At 43.1% G+C, this 19,145-nt stretch overlaps 1 protein-coding gene across 1 annotated transcript in view; it reads left to right on the top strand.

The window, feature by feature from the left end:
* The first annotated feature begins 1,258 nt into the window (after window positions 1–1,258).
* LOC138371917 (uncharacterized) overlaps window positions 1,259–19,145 on the top strand; it is a 160,921-nt gene continuing 143,034 nt past the window's right edge. The window contains exon 1 of the mRNA XM_069336969.1: window positions 1,259–1,577. The gene's annotated coding sequence lies outside the window, so the exon portion shown is untranslated. The remainder of the gene's footprint in view (window positions 1,578–19,145) is intronic.

Genomic DNA, 19,145 nt, shown 5'->3' with positions numbered 1-19,145 from the left:
TTTTCGCTGGGTTAGACCTGATGGATTCTTTTTGCCTACTCTGTAGGCAGCAATAATGTCGGTTTTATTTAGAGTGACACGCAATTCGTCTTTTATGAGAGCATGAACTATTTCAATACACTTTTCACCTTCACGTTCCACAGGAATATTTTGGGACGACACAATAACATAGTCAAGCAGCTTTTGCTGGTCCTGTTCATCCTGGGAGATGGAATGTTGGGCAGATGACACATTTGCAGATGACACTAAGATCTATGATAAAGAAGGAAGTGAAAGTGATATTGAGACCTTACAAAGAGATCTACATGAACTCCACCAATGGTCAGATGACTGGCAAATGCTCTTTAATGTCGATAAATGTAGGGCATAAACCTTGCCTGTAGGGCATAACATTCCACGTCACAACTACCAAATTGCCCACACTACCTTACAACAGATAGATGAAGAATGCGACATTGGAATCAGAATCCATCATTCACTAAAAGTTGCACAACAAGTGGGAGCAGCAGTAAAAAAAGCGAACCAAACCTTGGGAATAATCAAGCGTGCCTTTACCTTCAAGGAAACTAAAGTAGTCCTTCAATTGTATAAGTCTCTGGTGCGCCCCCACCTGGATTTTTGCATACAGGCATTGAGACCTTATCTTCAGAAAGACATAGCTGATCTGGAGAAGATGCAATACCGGGCAACAAAAATCATACCAGAGTTTAGTCATCTCTCGTATCAGGAAGGGTTGTGGGCCACTGGCCAAACAACACTGCAAACCAGGCATGACAGGGCGGAGCTCATCGAAACACTTAAAATACTAAACAATTTGGACGATGTTGATCCGGACACTTTCTTCAAAAGGTCAGATGTAACACGAACGAGGAGCAACGGGTTCAAGCTCAACAAGCCACAATGTAGGACAGAAAACAGGAGAGGCTTTTTCACCCGTATCGTTGTAAACCCGTGGAACAGCCTACCCGCCAAAGAGTAGGTAAGGTAAACGCCAAAACTCTACTGGGTTTTAAAATACAGATAGAAAAGATCGTCCAGGCAAATGGGTAGGACCTTTGACAAGCCGCCAACTTCCTGTCCTCGTTGAGACCACCAATATTAGTGTCTCAAGTAAATTAAACGTCGACAAAGATCAGTAACCAAAGAAAATGGGAAGAGCACCGTGGCGAGTAAGCGAGCGAGCGAGTGACGTCATCACAACAAAGGTTGCTATAGACGTGTCCAAGTCTCGTGAAGTTTTTTTTTTTTTTTTTTTTTTTTGAGATATATACAAGAGTTGTTACATTCTTGTACAGCCACTAGTACGCGTAGCGTTTCAGGCAAGTCCTTAATCCTATGGTCCCTGGAATACGATCCCCTGCCGCGAAGTTCGCCTGTCGTAAAGACCTGTGTTCACAATACCCGCCAAATTATCCCTCCCACAGTACTCTCAGGACACTTATGGCAGTGTAAGTGTGTGGTGAGGCCACACCACTGAAGACATTGAGGATATACCACGAGGGAGAGACAAAACTGTTGAAGGAAGGAGTCACTGGCTCCACCTGACCACCTTGTTCCTCGCACTCTCGTCATCCTCCGTAAGTACTTGAGTGCATTACCTGCTTGATGGGGTTCTGGGAGTTCTTCTACTTCCCAAGCCCGGCCCGAGGCTAGGCTCGACTTGTGAGAGTTTGGTCCACCAGGCTGTTGCTTGGAGCGGCCCGCAGGGCCGCATATCCACCACAGCCTGGCTGATCCGGAACTTCTCTTAGAAAACAGTCCAGTTTTCTCTTGAAGATGTCCACGGTTGTTCCGGCAATATTTCTTATAGTCACTGGGAGAACGTTGAACAACTGTGGACCTCTGATGTTTATACAGCGAAGAGTTGCCCGAAACACTGCCCGAAACACATTGCGTAATAGTGGCTTTAGGCATTGTATGTACTAGCTCTATCTATATATTGATCCATTAATGTAACATCACTTGTATGTATGTACCTTACCTGAATAAACATATTTATTTATTTTATTTATTAGTTAGGGGTGACATGATAGAGGTTTACAAGTGGATGAATGGACACAACAAAGGGGATATTAATAGGGTATTAAAAGTATCAGCACAAGACAGAACACGAAACAATGGGTATAAATTGGATAAATTTAGATTTAGGAAAGACTTGGGTAAATACTGGTTCGGTAACAGGGTTGTTGATTTGTGGAACCAATTACCGCGTAACGTGGTGGAGGTGGGGTCCCTCGATTGTTTCAAGCGTGGGTTGGACATGTAAATGAGTGGGATTGGGTGGTTATAGATAGCAGCTCCCTCGTATGGGCCAATAGGCCGTCTGCAGTTGCCTTTGCTCTTATGTTCTTATGTTCTCTGATTGTGCCTATGGCACCTCTGCTCTTCACTGGTTCAATCCTGCATTTTCTTCCATATCATTCACTCCAGTACGTTGTTATTTTACTGTGTAGATTTGGGACCTGGCCCTCCAGTATTTTCCATGTGTATATTATTTGGTATCTCTCGTCTCCTTTCTAGAGAGTACATTCGGAGAGCTTTGAGACGATCCCAATAATTTAGGTGTTTTATCTCAACGATGCGTGCCGTATATGTTCTCTGTATTCCCTCAATTTCAGCAATCTCTCCTGCTCTGAAGGGGGGAAGTGAGTACTGAGCTTTCTGCTCCACCATTGTCTGCTCCAACATTGTCTTACACCACCAACATACAATTGTTAATAATAAAAATTTATTTAGGAAAAGTACATACATAGTTGCAGAGTTACAGTACAAACATTCTGTTTGATTTAAAGATAGAGGTAGTACATACAATACCTAAAGCCACTAGTACGCATAGCGTTTCGGGCAAGGTGAGGTGGGGAAAAAAAACACTTAGACTAAAACTTAATAGTACTGTAATTAAGCTTAAAGTATAATTGCATTGAAAGAAAAAAATAAAAATAATAAAAGATGAAAAAAGGGGGGGGGGGGGGAACATGGTAGAAAATAGCCAATATACAAGTTGGTCAACAAACAGCATTTTTTTTTCTTCAACAATAATGTTGGGGTATGGAAATAGGACTATGGAATTGTTGGAGGTGTAGATGTAGGCCAGTAGAATTGTTGGGGTAAATTATATGCCAATGGCATTGTTGGGGTGTGGACATTGGCCTATCGAATAATGATAACTTTTATAATAATAATAATAATGAGAAATTCCACTGGGACTGTGTGGTGTTGCAAACCCATGACCAAGGCATTGCCAGCTGCATACTCTACTACTGTACCACCACTGACTTTCTTACAATCGGATTTCTACTGATATCACAGGAAGTCTGTGATATCCTGATATCACAGTCCTGAAGCCAGTCCAAGTTTTATGTAAGACCCCAAGCACTCAGGTGAAGGATAAAATACTGTAGTTCAACATTGTACGCACAACTTCAGATACACAGAAAATCACACTAAGGTGATATACATCAATGAACAATCCACTGAGGCTGTGAGGTGATGCAAACATTGCAGGTTTGCATCATCTCACAGCCCGAGTGAATTTTCTCATTGATGTATATCACTTTAGTGTGATTTTCTGTGTAAATAATATTAATAATAATATTATTTATTCAAAAGATGGTGTGTACAAAGAACATAAGAATATTGTTCAATTGAAGGGACAGAAGTTACACATACTAATGAAGCCACAATTACGCAAAGCGTTTCGGGCAAAATTAATAATAATATATAAATTTTTTAATTAAAGTTGTGACGGGATAAAACACTTAATACTACTGTATTAGAGAAGTAAGCTAACAAAATGAGAGTGTTCAAGGAAAATAAAAAATTAATACAAAGAATGTGATACTTGAGGATGACAAGCATAGACTATTATATTATGGAGTCAGTAGTTCTAGCAACAGTACAGTAGTTTATTTACATTAATTATAGAATGGAAATACAAGGTGTAATTTAGAAAAGCAAGTGAACTATTCCTCATAACATTTTCTTTGAACATATCAGAACAGAGAGTAACATACTATAATTTAAGGTTAATGGGGCCAACAGTTTCAAATAACCAAGATCATAAAGGACACGAGTAAACACTTTATCAAAGAAATGCATGAAATTAGATGACATTAAATGTAGATAGTAAATGTAGAAATTAAATGTGTGTACTCGCTTGAATGAACTATATGGGGCATAGCCGATTCATTCCAGTGTGGAATTCATTCCATCCGTTCGGCCCCAGCAACCCTCTTCCCCCCCCCCCCCAAAAAAAAAAATATACAATCACATTAATGCATATGCCAGTCCACATTTGCCTTATGAAAAATTTAAATAATAAAGAATTTGAATTGCAATGAAATAAATTGATATTGCACATTACAGTACTGTACTTACCCTACCAGTTGAGTTTTGTAGTGCAAACTTTGTTAGCCTTAATATCCTGAGAGTGCCACACATATGAATATAAATTGTTTAAAGAACAGTAACTCTTCTAACAAATGTACATTATACACTACAGTCTGTACATAAAGTATAGACCACTAGAATCACACTACTGCAGTACACTTATATCATATAAACTACACTTTGTACATTTAATGTCATTAGAATTCTGCTGTACAGCTCAATTGTTACTCTCAGGTAAGTTATGGCTAGTGCTGGGTGCTGGTCCAGTTGCCTGGGCATCCTCAGAAGGAGTGTCCTTGCTAGTGCTGGGTGCTAGTCCAGTTGCCTCAGCATCCTTGGAAGGTGAGTCCTTGCTAGTGCTGGGTGCTGGTCCAGTTGCCTGGGCATCCTCAGAAGGTGTGTCTTTGCTAGTGCTGGGTGCTGGTCCAGTTGCCTGGGCATCCTTGGAAGGTGAGTCCTTGCTAGTGCTGGGTGCTGGTCTAGTGGCCTGGGCATCTTCGGAAGGTGAGTCCTTGCTAGTGCTGGGTGCTGGTCCAGTTGCCTGTGCATCCTCGGAAGGTGAATCCTTGCTAGTGATGGGTGCTGGTCCACTTGCCTGTACATCCTTTGAAGGTGAGTCCTTGCTAGTGCTGGGTGCTGGTCCAGTTGCCTGGGCATCCTCGGAAGGTGAGTCTTTGCTATTGCTGGGTGCTGGTCCTGTAGGCCTACTGTGAAACCGTACCAAAAACTTTTGAATCTTAGATTGTTTCTTTGTCGTGTGCTTCATTATAATATCTTTCATGTCCTTTAGGTGCAGGTAATAATCTGTCAGCTCTTCATTATCAGTTACAACAACCAAATCAAGCAGATCATTAACCTTTTGCAATGATGCAACATATGGAATAGGTAACACACTATCATCTTCCTCTTCCACATCTTCATCATTATTACCAGTAACAGACTAGATAATCTCATCATCAGTTAATTCACCATAACCTGGATCATCAGCATCATTATCTAACTACGCATTCACATCAGAAAGTTGCAAATCTTCCTCACATGCATCTCTGAATGTCTCAAAAATCGCATTATCAGAGCCCTCAAAATCATAGTAATCTTCATCTTCATTCTAACCAGGTACCGGACTCAGAATTTTATTCCATGCATTCTTTAACCCTTAAATGGCGCATAGCTATATACCATTTGACACCCACAGGCGCATACCAAAAAAAAAAAAAAAATTATTTTTTCTTCCTAACCTGTTAATTTGTGTTCACTGATCACGGGAAAAATAATAAAAAAATCGTAAGTGGCATATATTGCCCACTATAGGGCAGGGAATTCTGGCAAAAAACAGGTGCTGACTGAGCGTGCGTCCCAGGCGGTCTGTTGATCGCCAGCTGTCAGGCCAGAGTTTCCACAAAGAGTTAATTACCTAATTATTTCAATGTCTCTGATTGATTTTTCATAGTTTTTTTGCTGTAATATTATTCAATAGTGTGTAGTGTGATATATTTATATAATAAAATGAGTGAATCATCGCTGTACTCAAAAATATGGTGTGCATATTGTTGATTCAATTATGTTCATCAAACAGTGAACAAATACTTAGTCGGTTATTACACTATATACACAGGTTATATATAAGTACAGTGGTACCTCGGAATGCGATTGTCCCTGTATGCGAGGTTTTCGGAAGGCGAGCAGTATTTACTCCAAAAATTTGTCTCGGAAGGCGATGGTTACTTCGGGACGCGAGTTTGTTGATACGCGTACAGGCCGACCTAGCGCGTGGTGGTTCGGCGATCGTCGCCCCTCTGCCCCGCTGCCCCTCAGTTTACCATTGTCTCGCGCTCAGTGACTACCCCCACATCAATTCTTCTCGCGGATTTTCAGTGTTTTGTTGGATTTTTGGTTGATTTGTCTATACAATTTGTTATTATATATCTCACCATGAGTCCCAAGAAAGCCAGTGGTAAGGATAAAGGCCAGAAAGCTCATGTGAGGATGACAGTAGAGGAGAAACAAGAGATCATTCGGAAGCATGAGAACGGTACACGTGTTGTTGAACTTTGTAGGCAGTACAACAAAGCCACATCAACAATATGCACTATACTTAAGAAGAAAAATAAGATTACGGGTGCTAATGTGGCAAAAGGAGTAAGAACATTAACGGCACAAAGACCACAAATACTTGAAGAAGTGGAAAAGTTGTTATTAATTTGGATACACGACAAGGAGTTGAGGGGTGATAGTGTTTCGGAGGCCATTATTTGTGAGAAAGCCAGGGTGTTGCACAAAGACCTTCTAAAGAAGACCCCTGCAACGAGTGATGCAGATAAGAAAGAGTTTAAGGCAAGCAGGGGCTGGTTTGAAAAATTTAGAAAGAGAAGTGGTATCCATAGTGTTACAAGGCATGGGGAGGCAGCCAGCTCAGACAAACCAGCCGCTGGACGATTTATTGAAGAATTTAAAGAGTTTGCACAGGCTGAGGGATACCTACCGCAACAAGTGTTTAATTGTGATGAAACAGGACTGTTTTGGAAAAGAATGCCTAAGAGGACATACATTACCAAGGAGGAAAAATCCTTGCCTGGACACAAGCCTATGAAAGATAGGTTTACGCTTGTGCTGTGTGGAAATGCGAGTGGCGATTTGAAAATTAAACCCTTGCTAGTGTATCATTCTGAAAATCCAAGGGTTTTCAAACAGTATAATGTGCAGAAAACCCATTTGTGTGTGATGTGGAAGTCTAATAAAAAAGCATGGGTGACTAGGCTTATTTTTTCGGAGTGGGTGAATGAAGTGCTGTGCCCTGCCATAGAAAAATATCTGCAGGAGAAGCAATTGCCACTCAAAGCCATGCTTCTCCTTGACAATGCTCCTGCTCATCCTCCAGGCTTGGAAGATGATTTGTTGCCTAAATACAATAAATTCCTCACAGTTAAATTCCTTCCTCCTAACACCACTCCTCTAATTCAGCCTATGGACCAGAAAATCATAGCGAATTTTAAGAAACTGTATGAAAGGGCACTTTTCCGGAAATGTTTTGAAGTGACTGAAGCCACAAACCTCACCCTCAAAGAGTTCTGGAGAGAGCATTTTAACATTTGTAGTGCTTTAAAACTCGTTGACAAAGCCTGGCAAGAAGTGACTCAAAGAACCCTGATCTCTGGCTGGAGAAAATTGTGGCCTGAAGGTGTGAGAGAACTAGACTTTGAGGGGTTTGAGCCTATAAATGATGCGCCTATTGTTGAGAAAATTGTTAGTCTAGGCCAGCAAATGGGCTTGGAATTGGATGGTGATGATGTGGAGGAGTTGGTGGAAGAACACAACGAAGAACTGACCACCGAAGAACTCCTAGCCCTTCAACAGGAACAGCAAGCCAACACAGCAGCGAATGATTCTGCAGTGGAGGAGGAGGTGGCAGCAGCACCAACAGCACCAGCGAATGTCCCTTCTGCAGTAATTAAGAAGGTGTGTCAGATGTGGGAAGAGATTCAAACAACTATTGAACAGACTCACCCAGAGAAAGCTGTAGTAGGCCATTGTCTTAATCTTTTCAATGACAATGTGATGCCTTACTACAGAGACAGCTTGCGAAGAAGGGAAAAGCAAGCTTCCATGGACAGATTTGTGGTGAGGAAATCGAGCAGTGAGCCTCAACCAGGACCTAGTGGCACTCAGGTTAAACGTCCCAGGGAGAGCACACCAGAAAGGTCCTCACTGCCTGATGTGATTATGGAAGGGGACTCCCCTTCCAAACAGTAACTCCTCTCCTCCTCCCCCCTCCTCACCATCTTCCATACGCCTACAGCACTCGACAGCAAGGTAAGTAATAACTGGAACATAGTTTTGTAGGTTTATTTAGATGAATTAGGTAAATTAGGTATAAAAATTTAGTTTGATGTGGGGTTTTTGGGGTAGTCAGGAATGGATTAATTCATTTCCCTTATTTCTTATGGGGAAATTAACTTCGGAATGCGAGTTTTCGGAAGGCGAGGCGTCTCCAGGAACGGATTAAACTCGCATTCTGAGGTATGCCTGTATCTGCATGTTTTGTTCACCATAACGAACCACTAAGTTGGTACGCTGAGTGGCAGTGGCAGTGGCAGGCAGTGACTGGCTGCCACTGGCTGCCACTCCCTCCCTCACCTCACCTCACCTGACTTGCCACCATTCTCCACCCACTCCATTCTCCATACTGTTTTTGCTTTTATATACATACGTTATATATAAGTATTTACATGTTTTGTTCACCATAACTGTACATCTAAGCTTGTATGGTGAGTAAAGACGTAGCTACTCACACAGTCAGCTGATGGCTGCCGCCCTCAAGGCCAGACGCACTAATATTTCTCCTACAACAACACTGTGTGGTGTTATTACGCTATATACACACATTATATATAAATATCTACCTGTTTTATTCACCATACTTGTACAAGTAAACTGGTATGGTGCCCAAAGACCATCGTGGTCATCAGTAAACAACATGATAAGTCCTGCAGACGACGCTCCTTCCTCACCAAAATGGCGGCTCCCAACCTCCTACTCTTGCTGTTATCTCACACTATACACACTTTATATATAAGTATCTACATTTGTGTTCACCATAGCGAACCACTAAGCTGGTATGGTGAGTGCAGTCAATAAAAGGTGACCACACACACTCAAAAGACAACGCCACCACCCTCCCTCCCACAGCATTACTCCTCCCTCCATGGCGCACAGCGCCAAATATCACCACAATCCTGCTATTATCAGAACCCTGGTCAGTTTTATCACAGTCAGGGGTCGTCTGTAATAATGTCATCGCTACATAATAGCATAAACAAGTATATTATGGCATTTTTAGGCGATGCTTTGGTCACAAGCTGAACAGCAGTGCTGTGAGTTCATACTGCGTGCGTCAGGCTTGGTAGCTGACTCAATACTAAGGCCCCTATCACCCGGGAGTTTGGCCCATGATTTTTAAAAAAAATGGCGTCTGTTTACAAGAGCCCTGATGAAGGTGTGGTGAACCCCCATGTATCCGGGCTGTTTAAATCTTGCGTAGTACTCCAAAGCATCATATGATGCGATGCGCAATTGAAGGGTTAATGTGGTGACCTTTAACTCACTCCATTCTATGGCCTAGTTGTAAATTGCATCTTTAATTGAATATTTCTTGAAGTTTTCTAATGTTCTACTAGCCTTTGTATGAACAAATCCACAAGGGCCGTGACAAGGATTCGAACTTGCGTCTGAGAGCATACTTTGTATCCTTATTAGTCACTGTGTTGCTCGGGCTCTAAATATGGCACCCCCCCCCCCCTGTGTGCAGGAAATAAATTCTTGGCAAATTTTGTTTTCTCTTCTAATGTTAAAATAAAGTCTCTGATCACGGGAAACTAAAAAATAAATATTGTATGTAATTACCTAAGTGTAATTACCTAAGTGTAGTTACAGGATGAGAGCTACGCTCGTGGTGTCCTGTCTTCCCAGCACTCTTTGTCATATAACGCTTTGAAACTACTGACGGTCTTGGTCTCCACCACCTTCTCACCTAACTTGTTCCAACCGTCTACTACTCTGTTTGCGAAAGTGAATTTTCTTATATTTCTTCGGCATCTGTGTTTAGCTAGTTTATATCTATGACCTCTTGTTCTTAAAGTTCCAGGTCTCAGGAAATCTTCCCTATCGATTTGATCAATTCCTGTTACTATTTTGTATGTAGTGATTATATCACCTCTTTTTCTTCTGTCTTCTAGTTTTGGCATATTTAATGCCTCTAACCTCTCCTCGTAGCTCTTGCCCTTCAGTTCTGGGAGCCACTTAGTAGCATGTCTTTGCACCTTTTCCAGTTTGTTGATGTGCTTCTTAAGATATGGGCACCACACAACTGCTGCATATTCTAGCTTTGGCGTAACAAAAGTTGTGAGCAATTTCTTTAGTATATCGCCATCCATGTATTTAAAAGCAATTCTGAAGTTAGAAAGCGTGGCATAGGCTCCTCGCACAATATTCTTTATGTGGTCCTCAGGTGATAGTTTTCTATCTAGAACCACCCCTAGATCTCTTTCTTTATCAGAATTCTTTAAAGATTTCTCACATAATATATAGGTTGTGTGGGGTCTATGTTCTCCTATTCCACATTCCATAACATGGCATTTATTAACATTAAATTCCATTTGCCAAGTGGCGCTCCATGTACTTATTTTGTCCAAGTCTTCTTGAAGGGCATGACAATCATCAAAGTTTCTTATCCTTCCTATTATCTTAGCATCATCAGCAAACATGTTCATATAATTCTGTATACCAACTGGTAGATCATTTATGTAGACAATAAACATCACTGGTGCAAGAACTGAACCCTGTGGTACTCCACTTGTGACATTTCTCCAGTCCGATACATTGCCTCTGATCACAACCCTCATTTTTCTATCAGTCAGAAAATTTTTCATCCATGTTAGAAGCGTACCTGTCACTCCTCCAATATTTTCCAGTTTTCAGAACAACCTCTTATGTGGAACTCTGTCGAAAGCCTTTTTTAGGTCCAGATAGATGCAGTCAACCCAACCATCTCTTTCCTGTAATATCTCTGTTGCTCGATCATAGAAACTGAGTAAATTCGATACACAGGATCTTCCAAATCGAAAACCATACTGTCTATCTGATATTATATCATTTCTCTGCAGGTGTTCTACCCCTTTATATTTAATTATTTTTTCCAGTATTTTGACTATTACACTTGTCAATGATACCGGTCTATAATTAAGGGGGTCTTTCCTGCTTCCACTTTTGTAGATTGGAACTATGTTAGCCTTTTTCCACACATCAGCTACAACTCCTGTAAACAGGGATGCCTGAAAAATCAGTTGAAGAGGAATGCTGAGCTCAGGTGCACATTCTCTCAGAACCCATGGTGAAACTCCATCTGGAGCAACTGCTTTGTACTTATTTAGGTCCTTGAGCATTTTTTCCACTTCGTCTCTAGACACCTCTATGTGCTCTATGTTGTTCTCTGGAATTCTTATTTTATCTGGTTCCCTGAAGATTTCATTTTGTACAAACACATTTTGGAACTTTTCGTTTAATGTTTCACACATTTCCTTTTCATTTTCCGTGAATCTATTTCCCATTTTCAACCTCTGAATATTATCCTTTACCTGCAATTTGTTGTTTATAAATTTATAGAATAGACCTGGTTTTGTTTTACATTTGTCTGCAATCCCTTTTTCAAAATTTCTTTCTGCCTCTCTCCTCACTGCCGTGTAGTTGTTTCTCTCGCATCTTTGTATCGCTGGTATGTTTGGGGGTTTGGCCTCTTCCTGTATTGATTCCATTTTTGTGTCTTTTGGTATCTGGCCCTCTCGCACTTTCTGTTGAACCAATCCTGTTTCCTAGTTCTGCTTCTCTGTTTTGGTATAAATTTTGTTGTGCCTTTATCATATATTTCACAAAACCTGATATACATCTCATTCACTTCCTTGCCTAGCAACAAGTCTGTCCAATTATACTCACTAAAAAGTTTTCTAAGGTTGCCATAATGTCCTCTCCTAAAGTCAGGTTTTTCATTTGCATCGACCGTCATATTTTCTTCCAGATTATAACGCATTGCATATTTTATTCCGAAAAAGACATGGTCACTTTTACTCAAGGGAGGAAGGTACTGAATGTCAAATATTTCTTCCTCCTTCCTGGTAAATATCAAATCTAGCATGGAGGGAACGTCCCCTTCCCTCATCCTCGTAGCTTGTTTAACTGACATACTTTAGCCATGATGGAGCTGGGAAGTTGAGCAAATTTTGGGCACTGGGCGATGGAGCGCTCAGGGTTCATCGCTATGCTCAAAATTATGGGGCTTATATATGTGACATATATATATATATTGTGACGATAATCTCCTTCAAGAGATTGAGCCTGCTCTTCCCTCCATAATTACGTCGTCGAAATTATATAAAACGACTATGGAAGACATGTCCAACAATGACAACAACACCAGCAAGGCTTGCCAGGGTGAGCAAAACGTATGCAGCCAGCCACCTGTTCGGACTCAAACCACCAAACTACATGTTGATCGCTGCCGGCTCCGCTGATTGGTCGCCGGTCTGGCTGCACCTGCACTCGCCCCCCCCATACTACTTGATGTCTGGGGTCGCCCCAACCTCAGACCTCAGAATGTTCAGTGCTCTCGTTGTCACCACTACTCCCGGCTAGACGCTAGCGTGTACTGAGAGAAGTGGTGGCTTAAAGCCAATATTCCAACACCTCCCATTTACTTTTGTATTGCACTTCTTGTTATTTTGCCTTAACGTAACTTTTCATTGTGTCATTTAATTATTCTTATTATTTTGATTGATTTTATTATAAGAATTTGTTTGTGCATTTTATTCATGTTTTGATTTATTTAACGTAATTAAAATTTCATTGTTAAAGTTTACTTGTGTTTTGTGTGTCTTCTCCTTACCTTACCACAGACGAAGTTCCAGTTTTTTCTATTTTTTTTTTATAACTATGTGACGAGGCCATACCCCTAGCCTTAAACAGCCGAACACCAACGCGTTACCGTCACAAGTTATATGGGGGCCTGTCCTAGGAGCTTCACTCAGGTACTGGTGCTAAGTGGTAATTTATGGTAAGCGTATTTAACTTTGTTAACGTAGCTTTACTATTTTTCATATTCAATTTCATTTTTTATAAGGTGCGGTGTATTGTGCATTACGAGAGTAACATATAGTGAAGGTGAGACAACTTTGGATTACGTGGTGACTGTAGGCCGCAGTCATACTCTTAATTGGTCATCTCTCCCTCCTTGTTATTACTCGTGTTTACCATCTATGTCCCTTGAATATTTCTCATTCTGACAGATCATCATATTGGTACCCTGGTACTGTGGTCTGCCCCGGGTCAAGAGTACCCAATCTTCTGCAATCTGACTGTAGGAGGACAAAGAGGGCCATAGTTCCTCTAGCTCGAACTTTAGTTGCTGAATTGGGACCTCAGCAGCAGTTCTCGTCACAAGTTGACACCTCGCACCCCTACACGTCAGTCAGAGATGATGATACATACAACGGTAGGGAATTAGCTTATTTTTTTCAGAGCACAAAAGTTCGCTAATTCTTTTTTTTTTTTTGAGATATATACAAGAGTTGTTACATTCTTGTACAGCCACTAGTACGCGTAGCGTTTCGGGCAAGTCCTTAATCCTATGGTCCCTGGAATACGATCCCCTGCCGCGAAGAATCGTTTTTTCATCCAAGTACACATTTTACTGTTGCGTTAAACAGAGGCTACAGTTAAGGAATTGCGCCCAGTAAATCCTCCCCGGCCAGGATACGAACCCATGACATAGCGCTCGCGGAACGCCAGGCGAGTGTCTTACCACTACACCACGGAGACTGCAGTAATTCTGTAAGTATCATATTAAATTCAGTGGGAAAAACTTGCTTTATGTCCTATAGAGACTTGGCAAGGTATGCCTACATCCTTGGACTACCAATTTTACTTTTGAAGCATTTAACTGTTTCATTTGTTTTCGAAACTTTGTTTCATTTGTTAGTAGGATTTTCTTGCCCTTATTCTCTTACATGAGTACCGGGTACAAGATTTCCTGCGCCCTTGATTTAATTTAATCATTTAATATCTTTCACTTAACGTTAATTGTTAAAGATCACACAGGATAGGTACCAGTTGCCACGTTGTCCTGTTTCTGACATTTCACTATTGAATATTCGTGTACCTTTATTTGCTAATTTCACCATGTTTCGTCTCCAAACTTTCCGTGCAAATCCAGCAGGTGAAATAGGGACTTTAAGTCGTGCCAAGAGGACTGAATTACAAACTCTTGCACATGAGTATCAACTAGAAGTTCCCTACCAAGCCAACAAAAATGACCTACACAACCTGTTGCTGGATTACTATTTAGAGCAAGGTAAGATAGACTCTGAAACTCATGAAACTTACTATATTGCAGATAAACCTGACTTGGCAACGCTGAAACTCAAACTAGAACTGGCAAAGATTGAAGAACGAACAGCTGCCATACGGAGGGAAGAACAAGAACGCGAAGCTGCTTTGAGGAGAGAAGAACACGAACGTGAGGTCGCATTACTCCGTGAACGTGAACGAGTACAGCTTGAAACCAAACAACGCGAGTTGGAAATACAACGCGAACATGACAAGCAACAAGCGACTCTGGCTCTAGAGTGTCGTCAACGCGAAATCGCCTTGGAAACTTCACACTTCACTCAACGCCAGCAAGCTACTGCCAATCTTCCCGTCAGTTTTAATATATCACATGCAAGTAAGTTAATGCCATCCTTTGTAGAAGCAGAAGTTGATGTGTTTTTCACCACCTTTGAAACCCTTGCTAATCAACTCCGTTGGCCTGTCGACCAATGGGCCACACTTCTCAGAGTCCATCTTACAGGTAGAGCTGCAGTCACACTCAGTACTTTGGCGTCTGAGAATGACTACTACACTCTGAAACAAGCAGTGTTGGACGCCTACCTACTTTCCACAGAAAGTTATAGAAGGAAATTCCGTGACCACCTGAAGGCAAGTACCACTACCTTCCTCGAGTTTGCTAACACGAAACGGAGGTATTTCATGAAATGGCTGGAAGCAGCACATGTCTCTACTTTTACAGAACTCGTCAACCTGATGCTTGTTGAAGAATTCTTGAGACGTGTGCCGCCTCCTGTCCGCCTCTACTTAGCAGATAAAGAAGAAACCGACTACCTGAAGTGTGCTAAGTCGGCTGACACTTACAGCCTCATCCACCGGCTGACACCTGAACCATCCTCCAGTAAGAAGTCGTGGTACAGTTACGAGAAGGTGAGCCCCGATCAAGCTGGTTCACAACTGTACTGCAAGTATTGTAGACTCTATGGACATACCATAGACAAGTGTGGTAAGTCTCAATACAAGGGAACCACTGACCAACAACGACCCAAACCAACTCCTCCTAAGTCCGGTAAGCCTGTGATGAATGTTGGTGTTGATGTTAATGATCTTTCTCTTTTCAGTAACCACCTGTATACTGGAACTGTCTCTGCCAACGGTTCAAATCCGGAGGGACGTTTCAAATTGAAGATCTTGAGGGACACAGCGGCTCTACAATCGATCATCTTGAAGTCGGCTGTGCCCAACATAGTCTACACCGGGGAAACAGTCTTCATCACTGACCTCACTGCTACCACTCCATACCCTCTCGCCAGAGTCCACCTGGATTGTCCCTACGTGAACGGAGAAGTCCAAGTCGCCGTCAGGGAAAAGCCTTTTCCCATGCCTGGAGTGCAACTTCTCCTAGGCAACGACTTGGCAGAAGACCTGCAACCGACCAACCTGATCGTCATGGACAAACCCCAGGTGTGTAACTCTGTGCCAATAAACCCTATTCTTGAGTATGTTCCAGCAGAGGTTCAAGAGAGTGATGAAGTTTCTCCTCCGGTTCTCGTGACCACCCGTGCACAAGCCGCACGTCCACAGCCAGCTGACTCTACTGCTACCGCTGTCCCTCAAGACCCTCAGAAACTACCCCCGCATCTGACCAAGTTGGAGTTCCGTAAGTTGCAGAGGGAAGATCTTACTTTAACACCATTGTTTTTCCAGGCTGAGACTCAACCCGACAGTATTCCTGGGTTCTTCCTAGAGAACGACTTGCTCTACCGCAGATATAGACCCAGTAAACTGAAGGAGGAGGACGATTGGGCCAACATCGAACAACTTGTGATTCCCACCAGCCTGCGGCCCACTATTCTACACCTGGCCCACGGAGCATTCTCCCACTACGGCTTCAACAAGACTTACCATGGGATTCGTCAAGACTACTACTGGCCAGGTATGGTAAATAACGTCAAACAGTACGTAAAACAGTGTCATACATGTCAGATGGCAGGCAAACCGAACGTCTCCATTCCCAGAGCACCACTGATTCCCATACAGGTGCCTGCGGAACCTTTCCACAGACTCATAATAGACTGTGTTGGTCCTTTACCTCGGACCAGTTCAGGTAACGCCTACATCCTAACCATCCTGTGTCCTACCACCAGATTTCCCATAGCAGTTCCAGTGAAGAACATCACGGCTGCTACGGTTATAAAACATCTATTGAAGATCTTCACTCAATACGGATTTCCCAGGGAGATTCAAAGTGACTGTGGCACCAACTTCACCAGTGATCTCTTCAAAAGGACACTGGAGGAGTTCAACATCAAACAGGTATTGTCCAGCCCCTATCATCCTGCTTCACAGGGTTCTCTTGAACGTAGTCATCAGACCATCAAAGCACTCTTGAAAAAGTTTTGTAGTGAAACCTCAAAGGATTGGGATAAGCAGATTGACCTAATAATGTGTATTTTCAGAAGTCTCCCCAATGAGTCCCTAGGAGTATCTCCTTATGAGATGCTCTACGGCCGTAAGTGCCGTACTCCCCTTAAGGCTTTCAAAGACTCTCTCAGAGATGCCACCTTCAGTGAGCATCAGAATGTGCCTCAGTTTCTTCAAAACCTTCAACACATTCTAGAGAGAGTCCACCGCTTTGCCCATGATAATCTATTGAAAGCCCAGGTGAGAATGAAGACTCATTACGACCAGACCAGCAAAGTAAGAAAATTCAAGCCGGGAGACTTCGTCCTTGCCTATTTCCCTATCCCAGGTTCACCTTTACAAAACAGATTTTCAGGACCCTACTGCGTCAAAGAGTGCAGAAACAACAACAACTACGTCATAGAAACTCCAGATAGGCGGCGGAAGACCCAGCTGTGCCACGTCAACCTCCTGAAGCAATATAATGGTACTCCTCCCACTGTCTTGACTAACTATTCCACATTCACAGAACCCTACATCCACAGCGAGACCTTCCCAGCTTCTCCTCCCGAAAGCACTGACAAGGAGTCAGCGCTTTCTAATTCCGAAATCCTTAATGATCTTCCCAAATACTTTCAGGATAATCATAGTGCACCTCTCGTCAAGATCTTCAGAGAACATCAAGAGTTGTTCAGAGATGATCCCCAAGAGTGTAATGTTACCCAGCACGACATCCAACTGCTCCCCGACACCCGGCCGATTCGTCAACCCTTCTACCGAATCAGCCCGAGCAAGAAGGAAGTCATGCGTGCTGAGGTGCAATACCTCTTGGATCATGGACTGGCTACACCTTGTGAGTCCCCCTGGGCCTCACCCTGTATCTTGGTGCCCAAACCCCAAGGTAAGGTGCGGTTGTGCACTGACTATCGTAAACTGAACTCTGTCACTGTCAAGGATGCTTACCCCTTGCCAAGGATAGATGACATCCTTGATGCCATTGGTAGTGCCCAGTACTTGTCCCAAGTGGACTTGCTTAAGGGGTACTATCAAGTGTGTCTAACGGAGCGCGCTAAAGAGATATCTGCCTTCATCACTCCTTTTGGACTTTTCAGATATGAACGCCTTCCTTTCGGACTATGTAATGCCCCGGCCACCTTTCAAAGAGCTGTCAACCGTGTCATCCAGGGCTTGGATAACACATACGCCTACCTGGACGATATCGTCGTAGCCTCCAACTCCTGGAGTGAACATCTGCTCCAGCTGCGACGTCTGTTCTCAAAGCTCCTGACAGCCGGCCTCACCATCAACCTGGGCAAGTCCACTTTCGCGAAAGGTAAAGTGCGTTATCTGGGTCATGTTATTGGGAGTGGCAGCATAGCTCCGTTAGACTCACACACTCAAGCCATCCAACAGTATCCACAGCCTACCACCAGGAAGCAGCTCCTGCGCTTCCTTGGTCTTGCCTCTTACTACCGTAGGTTTGTGAGGAATTTCAGTACAGTCGCCACACCTCTAATTCTATTAACCAGTCCCAAGCAACGGTATAATTGGACCATACAGCAAACCGTTGCTTTTGAACAACTCAAATTCCTCCTCTGTTCTAACCCCATTCTCGCCTCTCCAGATATCACCAAGCCTTTCGTCCTTCATGTCGACGCCAGTGGTACCGGCGTTGGTGGTGTCCTGATGCAACAACGAGGCGAGGAGGTTCTACCTGTCAGCTACTACAGCTACAAACTGAAACCACACCAGAGGAACTACAGCACTATTGAAAAGGAGCTACTATCCATCGTCCTGAACCTCCAACACTTCGCTCCGTACCTACAAGGCGCCAGGTCTACCACCATCTTCTCAGACCACAACCCTCTCCGCTTCCTACATCAAGCCCAATTCACCAACCAGCGTCTTCTACGATGGGCTCTGTATTTACAAGACTTCAACCTGGAGATCCGCTATATCAAGGGTTCTGACAACACCATGGCCGATGCCCTCTCCAGAGTTTATGAAGTAGAAGCGACTCCATCCATTACTCCACCACATAACGACGTACTTCTTCCAGAACCGCAGGCTTCGGGGGAGAGTTGTGACGATAATCTCCTTCAAGAGATTGAGCCTGCTCTTCCCTCCATAATTACGTCGTCGAAATTATATAAAACGACTATGGAAGACATGTCCAACAATGACAACAACACCAGCAAGGCTTGCCAGGGTGAGCAAAACGTATGCAGCCAGCCACCTGTTCGGACTCAAACCACCAAACTACATGTTGATCGCTGCCGGCTCCGCTGATTGGTCGCCGGTCTGGCTGCACCTGCACTCGCCCCCCCCATACTACTTGATGTCTGGGGTCGCCCCAACCTCAGACCTCAGAATGTTCAGTGCTCTCGTTGTCACCACTACTCCCGGCTAGACGCTAGCGTGTACTGAGAGAAGTGGTGGCTTAAAGCCAATATTCCAACACCTCCCATTTACTTTTGTATTGC

The sequence above is a fragment of the Procambarus clarkii genome, chromosome 37 (assembly GCF_040958095.1).
Source record: "Procambarus clarkii isolate CNS0578487 chromosome 37, FALCON_Pclarkii_2.0, whole genome shotgun sequence".
NCBI lineage: Eukaryota > Metazoa > Arthropoda > Malacostraca > Decapoda > Cambaridae > Procambarus > Procambarus clarkii.
Note: the sequence above shows the minus strand (reverse complement) of the source record. Positions and strands in the feature narration are given on the sequence as shown.